This window comes from Balaenoptera ricei, chromosome 20 (genome assembly GCF_028023285.1).
Source record: "Balaenoptera ricei isolate mBalRic1 chromosome 20, mBalRic1.hap2, whole genome shotgun sequence".
NCBI classification, from domain to species: Eukaryota; Metazoa; Chordata; class Mammalia; order Artiodactyla; family Balaenopteridae; genus Balaenoptera; species Balaenoptera ricei.
Window position 1 is genome coordinate 25,715,260 of NC_082658.1, and position 13,387 is coordinate 25,728,646.

Genomic DNA, 13,387 nt, shown 5'->3' on the forward strand with positions numbered 1-13,387 from the left:
GCATTAGCAGGCAGATTCCAAACCACTGCGCCACCAGGGAAGCCCCAGATCACCTTCTGAGTTACCAAAATAATACTCTTCCATTTAAAACTCTATCTACAGGGGTGACTTTAGAATCTTGGATATATTTCCATTAATTTTACTTATTAGCTTTCTTAAAGGCACTGAGAACTGACTCCTCCTACACACACACAGCTTACTGTCTATGTTAATATGACAACTATTAACACTCTTGCCTGGAAGTTAAAAATGCAAATAAATCCATTGTTCATTTTAAGAACTTCCTAAAAGAACCATCAGCTTTTCAATAGGAAGTATCACTTGACAATTCTGTACACTCCAAGACTCTTAGAACCGCTGGCCTCAAAATCCTTGCTGTGTCCTCCAATCCTAAACTATTTTATCATGACCCTTGCCCAATTCTAATCAACTCATGCGCCCCCGCACCTGCATTGAAAGATTCCCGCCCCCCCGCCCCGCCTCCAACCAATCTTCAAATTCTCAATAAATACTACTACTTTGTCCTGCCTCCTGTTGGCCACTACTACAACTCTGTCAAGATACTAGTCTTCCTTACTGCAGTAAGAATAAACACACTTTTGTCTTATCAATAGGTTGTTTTGTTGATAGCTTGGGGAGCTAAATTTGACAGCACAGAATGAAAAAAAAAAAAAAGGTTAATTAGTCTGATTTATTTATTTCCAGTAGAAGTGTCAAGGGAAGCCTGCAAGTACAACCCTTTATAACTGAATATTGAAGAAATGGGAATTTATATTCAGACCTACAGAGAAAATCTTCCACTTTTATCTTCAACTTCCAGGTATGGAGTTGAATGAAGACTGGGGATTAGGGTAATTACTCTGTGCCTGACACAGTGTGTTATCTCATTTAATTCTTACAAGAGAAGCACTTTTATTATCCCCATTTTACAGATGATAAAATTGAGGCTTAGAGAAATAAAGTCACTTGCCCAAGCTCACACAGCTAGTAAGTGCCATTAGAAGACTTTGAACCCAGCATTCTGACTCAAGTGTACTCTTAATCACTATACTCTTCATGAGAGTTCAGTAATCCATAAGGGAAGACAAACACATAAATGAGTTTAATACCACGATATTGGCTTTAGAAGAGGAATTGACGTGGTGCTAAGATAGAAGAGAATTAATTTTTCCTAGGGGCAAGAAGGAAGGTTTCATAGAAGAGGTGTTAAAGAAAAAATTATTCTGAAGCCTGTTAAATGGTAAGGAAGACTTTATTCAGAACTGTTGCAATAGGAACATTAAAACAGGGGAGAGAAATTGTGCTCAGCTCCAAATACAATAAGGACAAGTAGGAATTTATAGCCATTAAGCAGAGTGAGGGGGTCAGTAGATGAAAAATTACCAAGAGGACACACCAAGGGTAGTGGGGATTCTTGCTAAACTGACTAAATAGGATTTTTGCTGAGGGCAAGCTAGGGATGGATCAGATATCAGGGGTGGAGGATTCCCTCTAAATTGACTTAAGATTTTTGCTAAAACTGGACTTGGCAAGGATTAGACACAGAAGCCGAAGGTTGAGACCTAGTTGAGAAAAGTGCTCAGAGGCGCCTAACTGGAGTTTGGTCAAAGAGAGAGTCTTTGTCAGACGCTTGATTTATTTGAATAACAAACGTGACAGGCAGAAAAAGTGATGGGAGAGAAATCTGAGATGGAGGGAGGGAGTGGTCATCTGCAGTGGTGCTGTCCTGTAGAATTCTCTGCAATGATGGAAATGTTCGCTACTTGCACTATCTGATCCAGTAGCCACTCGCCACATGTGGGTACTGAACACTTGAAATATGGCTATTACAACTGGAAACTGGATTTTTTTTTAATGTAAATTTAACTAGGTCTATGTGGTCATTGTCCTGGCTAGTGCAGATCTGCAGCATCTGGGTGGCTGGGGTGTGGACTTTGGGAAGGAGAAGCAGGGGCAACCTTGGAGAAGGTGCCCAAGTAGCTGCTGCTACTTTGACCTTTGCCCTCAGCTCCAGCCCTGCCCAGTCCTTTACAGTAGCAATGGCTCCTCTGGCCTTTGGACTCTCGACTCCATGGAAAAGGAAGGTGAGAGGAATTTTTATCCCTGAAGATTGCTGTCTCTGTAACCATTTAGAGACTCTGCAATTTGATGACTTACAAAGCAGAGATAGCTTGTATGCCCAGGTTTGAGAAAGAGAAGGAATGAGTAATCAATGGGAAGAAGGAGACTATTAATTAGGTCAAGTATGGTATTTTATAAACCTCAGGAGAAAGAGGAACCAGGGACTTCCCTGGTGGTGCAGTGGATAAGACTCCGTGCTCCCAATGCAGGGGGCCTGGGTTTGATCCCTGGTCAGGGAACTAGATCCCACACTCATGCTGCAACTAAGAGTTTGCATGCCACAACTAAGGAGCCCACATGCCGCAACTAAGACCCAGCGCAAACAGATAAACAAATAAAATTTAAAAAAAAGAGAGAGAAGCAGGAACCAGGTATGCCTTAAATTAACTATCTGTTTCTAAAATGTTCTGGCAAATCAAATCACCTACTAAGCACTTCAGGGGGTGTTAATATTTAAAGGTGCTTTGGAATGTCCTGTTAAAAATTTGGCAGTAAAGATGTTAAAAAAAAAATTGGGGAGGGATATATTTGTTTTTTTAAATTACATTAAATAAACTAAAAAAAAATTTCCATAATCCCACCCATGTTTTTAAGACTGCCATCTGTAGAGAAAAATGTGTGTGTTGCACACCCTTCCTTTAATTAGCTGATTCAAATTGATTTTACGGGAATTATTTCACAATTCTGTAAATTTTAAGTAATTTGTGGACAAGTAATTTCTGACTTGTCTGACAGAGGCTTGATTGTTTTCCCTCCTTTCCTTGTGGAAAAAAATCAGTTTTACCTCTGCTTGCAATTCCTTGCAATATATATTTTTTAAAGTATTTACTTATTTATTTGGCTGCATTGGGTCTTAGTTGCGGCGCATGGGCTCTTCGTTGCGGCGTGTGGGCTTCTCTCTAGTTGTGGCATGCAGGCTTAGTTGCCCAGCGCGTGTGGGATCTTAGTTCCCCGACCAGGGATCGAACCTGCATCCCCTGCGGTGGAAGGCGGATTCTTAACCACTGGACCACCAGGGAAGTCACTCCTTTCAATATTCTAATGGAAGAAATTTTCACATATTGTGGTATGGGGAAATCATTCTGGCTTGTAGATGATTGAACTTGAATTTTATGCTAACTAAAACAGCCTGTTTGTGACCTATTGAACATATATTATACATCTGTTTTACTCATCAAAGAAAAGGTTATATTGACCAGAAGTAAAAAATATCCATGTTAAAAATAAAAATTAAACGCCTCCCTTCCTGGGACACCAATGCTGGTACTCCTTTGATGATAAGACTCCCTTCCCAGGTGTCAAGGCCATACTGCTTGCTGTGTACATGCTGATCTGGTTTTTTTTTTTTTAAAACCTTGAAGGAATGTATCCCTGACTTGTTTGATGTTCTTTGTTCTGACAAGATATAAAACTGTGCTGAAAACCATGCTTCTCCAGAGCAGTTCCTCAGAGATATCTGAGGGGCTGTGTCCTATGCTATAGTCCTCCGTTTGGCTGAACTACAACTCCTTTCTATTCCTATTATAGTTTGGTTATTAATTATTTACATCGACAATGCTTGGAGTCGTTGGCAGGATATCAGATAAACTGGCCTGAGGTCACGTGGATGCTACTTTGTGCTGGTGCTTGGTACCAAGCTCCCTGAGGAGACTCCCACCCTCCACCCCTGCTTCACAGCACTCTTCAGATGCTTTGGTGAGTTTTTCCTGATATCTGGATATCCTTTTACTAAGTAATGGTCTGCGACTTTTATTTGAGCTGTTATCTTAAGATTTGTAGTCTTAAGGGGGTAACAGTTCATTTTCTAGGTGAAAGTAACCTAGGGAGAATTCCTAGACAAAAGGACCTAGGGGGAAATTCCTAGGCAGGTACCTAGGGAGAATTTCTAAGCAAGGGACCTAGAAGGAACTTTGGAGTGAACTAGGTCGGCTGACCTTTTTTTAAAAATGTAGCTTAAAATTGGAAAGATGTGTACTTTATAGTAAAACTAAACTTTAAAAAAAAAAAAGTGGGAAACTATGCTTCTAAAACCTATCAGCTCCCAGACAGACAGCAACCCACTGGAACTGTTGGCTTCATGTACAGTTACGGAGCCAATACTTGCAAGTACTTATCTAACCCTAAAATGGCCAGGATGGAGCTCTTTTGACATTCCAGGACTGGTTTTTGCATGTGCAGTTAAAGAAATTTGGCTTGATAAAACATCTTTTCAAAATTCTTACCCTGAGAGAACAAAAGTACTTCTAGGAGAAAACTTGAAGTTATAACTCTTGTCATGTCCTTGAAATGCAAACACAGCCCACATTGCCTGAGACTACAGCCTTGGCTCAATTACTGGAAACTAAAATGGAAAACAAAAGGGCAGGTGGGGGGAAAGGGAGGGGAGAGGCCTTTTAAACTCAAGCAAGAAAACTATGAGATCTCTGTGTGTGTCTATGTGGATATACGTGTGTCTTGTGTGTGTGTTATAAATATGATGTTTCTACCTCCAGATGATATTATCAAAATTAATTTGTAAAAGAGCTCTATTTAATTGACTTAAAAGTAAGCACTTACAAATCAAATATTTCTACATGTAGCAAAAAACTAACCCCAATTTTTAAGGGATCACATGATCTAAGATTAATCTTTAATGAATGAAAACGAGTTTAAGTTGTTGGTTTTATTAATACAGGCATGTCTTTGGAGTCATCAACATTAAATATAATACTTTTAATGTGCCTGGGTTTACTGAAAGTCAATAAACTTATGTTATCTCTGTTATAAAACTTGTCAACAAGAAAATTAACTTGGTATGATGATATTTTCGTAAGTAATAAAATAGAGACAAATAGGATAAGAGTTTTTAGGTGATTAAGAATAATTAAATTTTCTTTTTTTAATGAATTAATTCATTTTTAATTTTTATTTATTTATTTTTGGCTGCGTTGGCTCTTTGTTGCTGCTCGTGGGGTTTCTCTAGTTGTGCCGAGCGGGGGCTACTCTTTGTTCCAGTGGACGGGCTTCTCATTGCAGTGGCTTCTCTTGTTGCAGAGATCAGGCTCTAGGCACACAGGCTTCAGTAGTTGTGGCAAAAGGGCTTAGTTGCTCCATGGCATGTGGGGCCTTCCTGGATCAGGGCTCAAACCCGTGTCCCTTGCATTGGCAAGCGGATTCTTTTTTTTTTTAATTAATTAATTAATTTATTTATTTATTTATTTTTGGCTGTGTTGGGTCTCCGTTTCTGTGCAAGGGCTTTCTCTAGTTGCGGCAAGCGGGGGCCACTCTTCATCGCAGTGCGCGGGCCTCTTACTATCACGGCCTCTCTTGTTGCGGAGCACAGGCTCCAGACGTGCAGGCTCAGCAATTGTGGCTCACGGGCCCAGTTGCTCCGCGGCATGTGGGATCCTCCCAGACCAGGGCTCGAACCCGTGTCCCCTGCATTGGCAGGCAGATTCTCAACCACTGCGCCACCAGGGAAGCTCCTGGCAAGCGGATTCTTAACCACTGTGCCACCAGGGAAGTCCCGAGAATAATTACATTTTATGGTATGTCTTTTTTTTTTTTTTTTTTTTTTTGGCCACACCATGCTGTTTGTAGGATCTCAGTTCCCTGATCAGGTCACAGCAGTGAAAGCCCAGAATCCTAACCACTAGACCACCAGGGATCTCCCTGGTATGTCTACTTAAAAATAGGTTCTCCAGATTTTTGGGTTTTGCTAAATTAATTTAAATAATGGAACTCATTGAATATCCAGATCATTTCCAATTAAGATAAAATACTAAAACATTAATTGCTAAGCAAGTCTAAGTTTACCTACTTTGTCTTCTTAGATGTTTGGGTTTATTGGAAGAGAAAATGTATGTTTCTAGAAGTTTGGGAATATATTCATAAGTTTGCCAATCAGGAAATGTTGGTATGACAAACAGTTTACAGTTGCTTGCTTCTTGGTTTCTTAATCTAGCAACTAAGGTTTTTTAAGGGCTAAAAATTATAATACATATGTAATTAAAGCTACTAGAAATAATATGGGAAACATTTCAGTATACAAGGAAAATAGGTGTGTGTTTTTAGTAAAAGAAGGTATGAGGAGAGACTTCCCTGCTTGCACAGTGGTTAAGAATCCAGCTGCAAATGCAGGGGACATGGGTTCGATCCCCGGTCTGGGAAGATCCCGCATGCCACGGAGCCACCAAGCCCGTGTGCCACAATTACTGAGACCACGTGCTGCAGCTACTGATGCCCGCATGCGTAGAGCCCATGCTCTGCAACAAGAGAAGCCACCACAATGAGAAGCCCACGCACTGCAATGAAGAGTAGCCCCTGCTCGCCGCAACTAGAGAAAGCCTGCGTGCAGCAACGAAGACCCAATGCAGCCAAAAAAAAATGGTATGAGGAATGGAAATGAATTTTGTTAAGGGAAAAGAAAGTAATTTTGTCCTAAAGTGTCTCAAAGAGAGTCATTAAACTAATTGGGTTTATTTGGTATGTTAAATTACATGGGAAGCATTGTCAAATAAAAGGTAACATTAAGCCTTCTTTATGTTATGCCTATATAAATATATATTATAAACATTCCAGAAATTATGTGAAATTCCTGGAAGTCTTTTTTTTTTTTTTTTTTTTTTGGCTGCTTCAGGTCTTAGTTGTGGCATGTGGGGTCTTCGTTGTGGTGCGGGGGCTTCTCTCTAGTTGTGGTGTGTGGGTTTTCTCTCTCTAGTTGTGGCATGCGGGCTCCAGGGAGCGTTGGCTTTGTAGTTTGCAGCACACGGGCTCTCTTGTTGAGGCGCACAAGCTCAGTAGTTGTGGCTGGCGGGCTTAGTTGCCCTGTGGCATGTGGGATCTTTGTACTCTGACCAGGGATCGAACCTGTGTCCCCTGCATTGGAAGGTGGATTCTTTACCACTGGACCACCAGGGAAGTCCCTCCTGGAAGTCTTATATGTCCTCATATAAAAATGTCATTTGTCATCAAAATTGAGGCTCACACTAAAGGGACTGAACCGGAGTATTAGGGAAATGCTCTAGCTGACTTTCATACAAAGGCAAGAACAACAGAATCTGTAAAGGTTATGGCACGTGTAGATAAAGTCCATTCTGCTTTTACAAAAATGAACCCCTTGCTGTCAGACTTTTGCCATCTTGATGTCTTTGTAACATGACAACAGTCTGCTCCCAAATCAGAGGAATTAAGATGGGTAAACAATAGCTGTAAATTAAACAGTTGGGGCTACGGGAAACCCAATACAGCTGCGTGGCTCTTCCTGGCTCCCTGGCAACCCCCTTTTTGTTTGATGGGTTAAAGCCTTCCCTTGCTGCAAAGCTGACATCCTCCCAAGGACAAAGAAACTGTTAGAAAATGTATTTCCCATGTGGGGTATGCTTTCCACAATCTCCAGTGATCAAGGCACCCACTTCCCTGGGCAAATCATAGGAGTCTTCTTTTAATCTTTTATTTTTAAAAATAAAAATTTTTTTGTTTTTTATTTTTTAATTGTTTGACCGTGCTGCACAGCATGCGGGATCTTAGTTCCCTGACTGGGCATCGAACCCGTGCCCCCTGCAGTGGAAGCACAGAGCCCTAACCACTGGACCTCGAGGGAATTCCCAATCATAGGAATCTTAAAAAAAACCTTACAAACTTCTTAAAATTATTACTGTCACTATCATCCTCAATCACCAGGCATGGTCAACAAAACTAAAGGAAAAACTAAACTCAAGCAGAACAGAAATCAGCTACATGGGATTTGACTAATTGGTAAATATGATTATGATTTTTGTGACTTTTTATCTGGAATACTACTGGCTTTTAATCTTTGTTTTCCAGATATAAGGGAACTTTTCCCCTTAAGCTAAGTATGGCTTGTAGCAGTTTGGTAAATTATACCTTTATAAGCAGAATTGAAGCATTTATCTTTTCTTTCTACCTGATCCCTCCAGAATTTGGAAACTCTTAGGTTCTCAGCAGCCTTTCCAAGTGAATAAGGAAGGCCACTTCCTGGCAGATGCAAGAACGTCAAGATATTTTGGACCCTGAGAAGGGAGGAATCCACTTAAACCTGTAGGTATTGCAGGTGGAATCTGATGGCCAAGTGCTTGGCATGGATTTCCTGGCCTTGAGATGCCTTTAAAAAGTTCCAGCAAAGACAAGTTTAAAAGAGGCTATATGATCAATTACACTTATGTAAATAATCATGCCAAGTTTATTGAAACCAGACTTATTTTGCAAACAAATTAATCTTAACTTGACTACATTTGGTATAAATGAGGATAATTTAGAAAGAAAAATTATGTTTCAATAATATACCTTTGTGGATATTGAGGTTTTGTATATACTTCCTACATCTTAGATAACCTCTTTGTTGCTATGTTACATTATTGTAAAGTTTAATTAAATTATTAAAAGGATATTCTAAGATTGTTTCTTTTTATTTTTTGTAAATTTATTTATTTATTTATTTATTTATTTATTTATTTATGGCTGCATCGGGTCTTAGTTGCAGTATGTGGGATCTTTCATTGCGGCGTGAGGGGCTTCTCTCTAGTTGTGGCATAGGCTCCATAGTGTTGGGGCTCAGTAGTTGCAGCGCATGGGCTCTCTAGTTGTGGCATTTGGGCTCCAGAGCATGCAGGCTCAGTAGTTGCAGTGCGCAGGCTCTCTAGTTGTGGCATTCGGACTCCAGAGTGCATGGGCTCAGTTGTTGTGGTGCACAGGCTCTCTGGTTGCGGTGCGTGGGGTCCAGAGTGCGTGGGCTCAGTAGTTGCAGCATGAGGGCTTATTTGGCCCACAGCATGTGGGATCTTAGTTCCCTGACCATGGATCGAACCCGTGTCCCCTGCATTGGAAGGCGGATTCTTAACACTGGACCACCAGGGAAGCCCCTAAGATTGTTTCTGAAGCTGATCATAGTAAACTTTTTTTGGATGAAGACCAGATGCTCCATGTCCTGCAACCAGGGGATTATGCATACTGGAAAAGACATCATTTAAAGGTCTCCCTCCAACTTATTTGGAAGGACCCTTATCAGGTATACTTAAGTAGTTCACACGCAGTGAAAGTGAAGGGAATTTACTCTTAAATTCATATTTCCCACTTAAGAAGGGCTTCTGTACTGGAATGGTCTATAAAAAGGATTGCTGACCTCAAACAACACCCACACCAGGACAAGAAGACAACATCGGTGGTAGACTGCTGACACAAGAATCCGAACCAGGCTTGTGAGACTCATCCTACTAATTCAATTGTACTGTTTACTAAATGTTTGTCTCCCTATCAAAATTGAAAATTATTGTTTTACTTCTAGCTATACTTTTGCCCCAATATTCAGGATGGAAAGAAAATTCTTTAGTAAAGTTGTCACAGAGTATAGCTACTGGGGTAATCTAACCAATTGTTGGATCTGTCATCAAATTCCCCAGTCAATACAAGATCAATATAGGTCCCTCATAATTCCTGTCACCAACTTTTAATATGTTCCTAACATTACCATTTACCTAGACCTACCTCCCTCTGGCCTAACCTCTCAGGTTCAAATTCTTCAACATATTAACGTGTCCATCCCTTGTCTGATACTGTCCTCAATCCTTAGAGACTGGACACAACTTGCCCTAGGATCCCTTCACTCCATCCCTTACTTAATAAACAAATGTCTTAAAGAGAAAAAAATAAGTAAATTATGCCCATAACTCCCTTATGTCAAATACCATATTGATGGCTTTTGGAAAGCCTGCAAGAGAAATGACCCATGGTTTAATACCCTGTTAACAAAAACTTCCAGTTAATGAGGTTATCAATGAGAGCACTCTGGGAGGGATCACTTGTGCCCCTCCAGGTTTTGTCTCATATGTGGTATTGGAAATGACCCACCTTCCCAAGGATGGGCACATAAATGTCTTAATAGCTGGCAGATAGGAGGTTTTTGCTTACTGGGATATTATGTTACCCCATTGTCTATACACAAGGAAACAGATGAACTTCCTTTCTCTTCCCATTACAGAGTCAAGAGATCCACGTTAGCAGGATACCAAGATACCACGTGGCAAAATCTTTTGGGAATCTTAATTCCTAGTGCAGGACTATATGTAATCAGAAATCTATCAGCCACCATTGATCAAATAGCCAGAGACTGCAAAAAGCACTGCTGCACAAAAGACATCCCTAATCTCCTTAGCCCACGTAGCATTAGATAACAGAGTTGCCTTAGATTTTCTACTGGCTGACCAAGGAGGTATTTGTGTTATTGCTCATACCACTTGTTGCACTTATACTGATACCTCTGGAGAAGTAGAGACATACCTAGAAAAGATTTCCCAAAAGGCAAAATGGTTATAAGATGTAAGAAAAACTGACCTTTTAAATGATCTATCTAGTTGGTTCCCCTTAGGAACAGATAATTTTTCCACTTTGCTTTATAGACAATTATCTGAATCATTGTCATAGTATGTATTATTATTCTTTTCCTAGCTATCAAGCTATTCATGACATGTATCACTGCTTTCTTTAAGCCTACTGCTAAAAGCACATGAACAATGTCTGTATGACAATTTGATATAATTGATAAAATGGATAGCCTATAAAATGTTTCCCCATCAGCATTTACCTCTATTCTGTTCACTATGTCTGTTTAGTTTCTCCCCAATGTAGATAACTAGGGAAATCTCTATACATATATAAACAAACAAACAAAAAAGGAGGCCTAGCACCGAGGGACACGATGGACCCAGGGCAGGCAGCAACCGCCCCGGAATTGAGGGACAAATATTTTGATCATCAGTGCTTTCTATCAAAAGATTTACAATCAAAAGGGGGAAATAATGGAAGAAATTTTCACATATAGAGGTATGGGGAAGTCATTCTGGCTTATAGATGATTTAAGTTGAATTTTATGCTAACTAATACAGACTGTTTGTGGCCTATCAAACATACATTATGCATCTGCTTTACTCATTAAAGAAAAGGGGACATTGACCAGAAATAAAGTATATCCATGTTAAAAATAAAGTTCCTGGGACACCAATGCTGGTACTCTTCTGATGATAAGACTCCCTTCCCAGGTGCCAAGGCCATACTGACTTGCTGTGTACATGTTGATCTGTTTTTTTTTTCCCTGGAAACCTTGAAGGAATGTATCCCTGACTTGTTTGATGTTCTTTGTTCTGACAAGATATAAAACTGTGCTGAAAACCATGCTTCTCCAGAGCAGTTCCTCAGAGTTATCTGAGAGGTTGTCTCCTGGTTGGCTCAAATACAACTCTTTTATATTCCTATTATAGTTTGGTTATTGATTATTTGTGTTGGCAATTCTTTTTATCAAATTGTGCTGCTTTTTTTGAACCAGCTGGACGATCTGACTATCTGACTATCTTCAGTGAATAAGTTAAATAACATCTTTAATATGCATTCACTTTTATACCAGTATAAGTCATGCTTTTACCATTTTTGTTTGTTTGTTTGTTTTTTAATTAATTTATTTCATTTTGTTTATTTTGGGCTGCATTGGATCTTTGTTGCTATGCGCGGTCTTTCTCTAGTTGCGGTGAGCGGGGGCTGCTCTTCGTTGCAGTGTGCAGGCTTCTCATTGCGGTGGCTTCTCTTGTTGCAGAGCACTGGCTCTAGGCGCCCGGGCTTCAGGAGTTGCGGCTCGCGGGCTCTAGAGCGCAGGCTCAGTAGTTGTGGCACACGGGCTTAGTTGCTCCGTGGCATGTGGGATCTTCCCGGACCAGGGCTCGAACCTGTGTCCCCTGCATTGGCAGGCGGATTCTTAACCACTGTGCCACCAGGGAAGCCCCGGTTTTACTGTTTTTGGTGAACATTCTCTTAGTATTTCAAAATTTTAATGCATACAAATACATGTTTGACATAATTATAGTCATAGCCTTTATAAAATTACTTTTCACTTACTACTATTAGGTTAAAAACTCTTTTATACTGCTGTAAAACTTCATAATGATTGGTTTTTGTTTTTGTTTTTGTTTTTGGTTGTTGTTACATAAGTGGTTCTACCACAGTTTACTTCCCCATTCTCTAACCATTGAATATTTAGGTTATGCATTAAACAACTTTGATTTATTTATTTATATTCTTTTTTGGCTGTGCTGTGCAGCATGCGGAATCTTAGTTCCCTGACCAGGGGTTGAACCCATGCCCCTGCAAGTGGAAGCACAGAGTCCTAGCCACTGGAATGCCAGGGAATTCCCTAAACAGTTTTTAAAAAGCAAAGATTCTGCATCTATTTAACTGCTTTGTAATTCTTGAATTTGACTATCATTACTATTTTTACCCTATAAAATGATACCAATGTGTAAGTGAGAGGACTCCATACTATATACCTATGTCACACACACAAATATTGTTTGGCCCACCAAAAAGAAGTGTTGGTGGGAAATGAGTGTTCCAAGCACTCTGAAGAAAAATAAAAAGGCAACTTTGCAGAGGATCCTTTGCTACATGCAGTGAACTTATAAGTGCATGTGTCTGGGTGTCTCCCATGGCACCCAGCAAACTGCCTTGCACATAGAAATTGTTCAAGTAATGTGCCTGTTATTTCAGCTGCAGTCAGGGCACTTTCTATGGAACTTATTTCTAAGAGCATCTATGCCAAGAAAAGGGTGCCCTAAAAACAACCATGAATAGCTCCTTTCAAGGAAAGCTGTTTTCCCCAGAAGGCAGAGGGAAGATGAAGAAGGACAAGATAAAAACAGAAGCCTGGAGAGCTTCCCTGGTGGTGCAGTGGTTAAGAATCCGCCTGCCAATGCAGGGGACATGGTTCAAGCCCTGGTCCAGGAAGATCCCACATGCTGCGGAGCAAGCCGGAGCACCACAACTACTGAGCCTGCGCTCTAGAGCCCACGAGCCACGACTACTGAAGCCCACACAACTAGAGCCCGTGCTCTGCAACAGGAGAAGCCAGCACGATGAGAAGCCTGCACACCGCAACAAAGAGCAGCTCCTGCTCGCGGCAACTAGAGAAAGCCCGTGCAGCAACAAAGGCCCAATACAGCCAAAAATAAATAAAATAAATAAATTTAAAAACAAAACAAAAAAACCAAAGAAAACCCAGAAGCCTGGAAGCTCCATTGCCCTCGTCAAGTAGCCCCATTCCCAGGGGCTCTCTCAGTTCCACCAGATACATACCAAAATGGGAGACGTTAAAAGAGGTGCTGGACAGCAATTTCTGTTTCTATTTCACCAATAACAGTACTAAGAATGTGTGAAGGAAGGAGCAGTTCTCTATGAAACCCTGCAAGGCCTTGGCCAAGCCACCATATTTTTCTGGGCCTCACTTTCC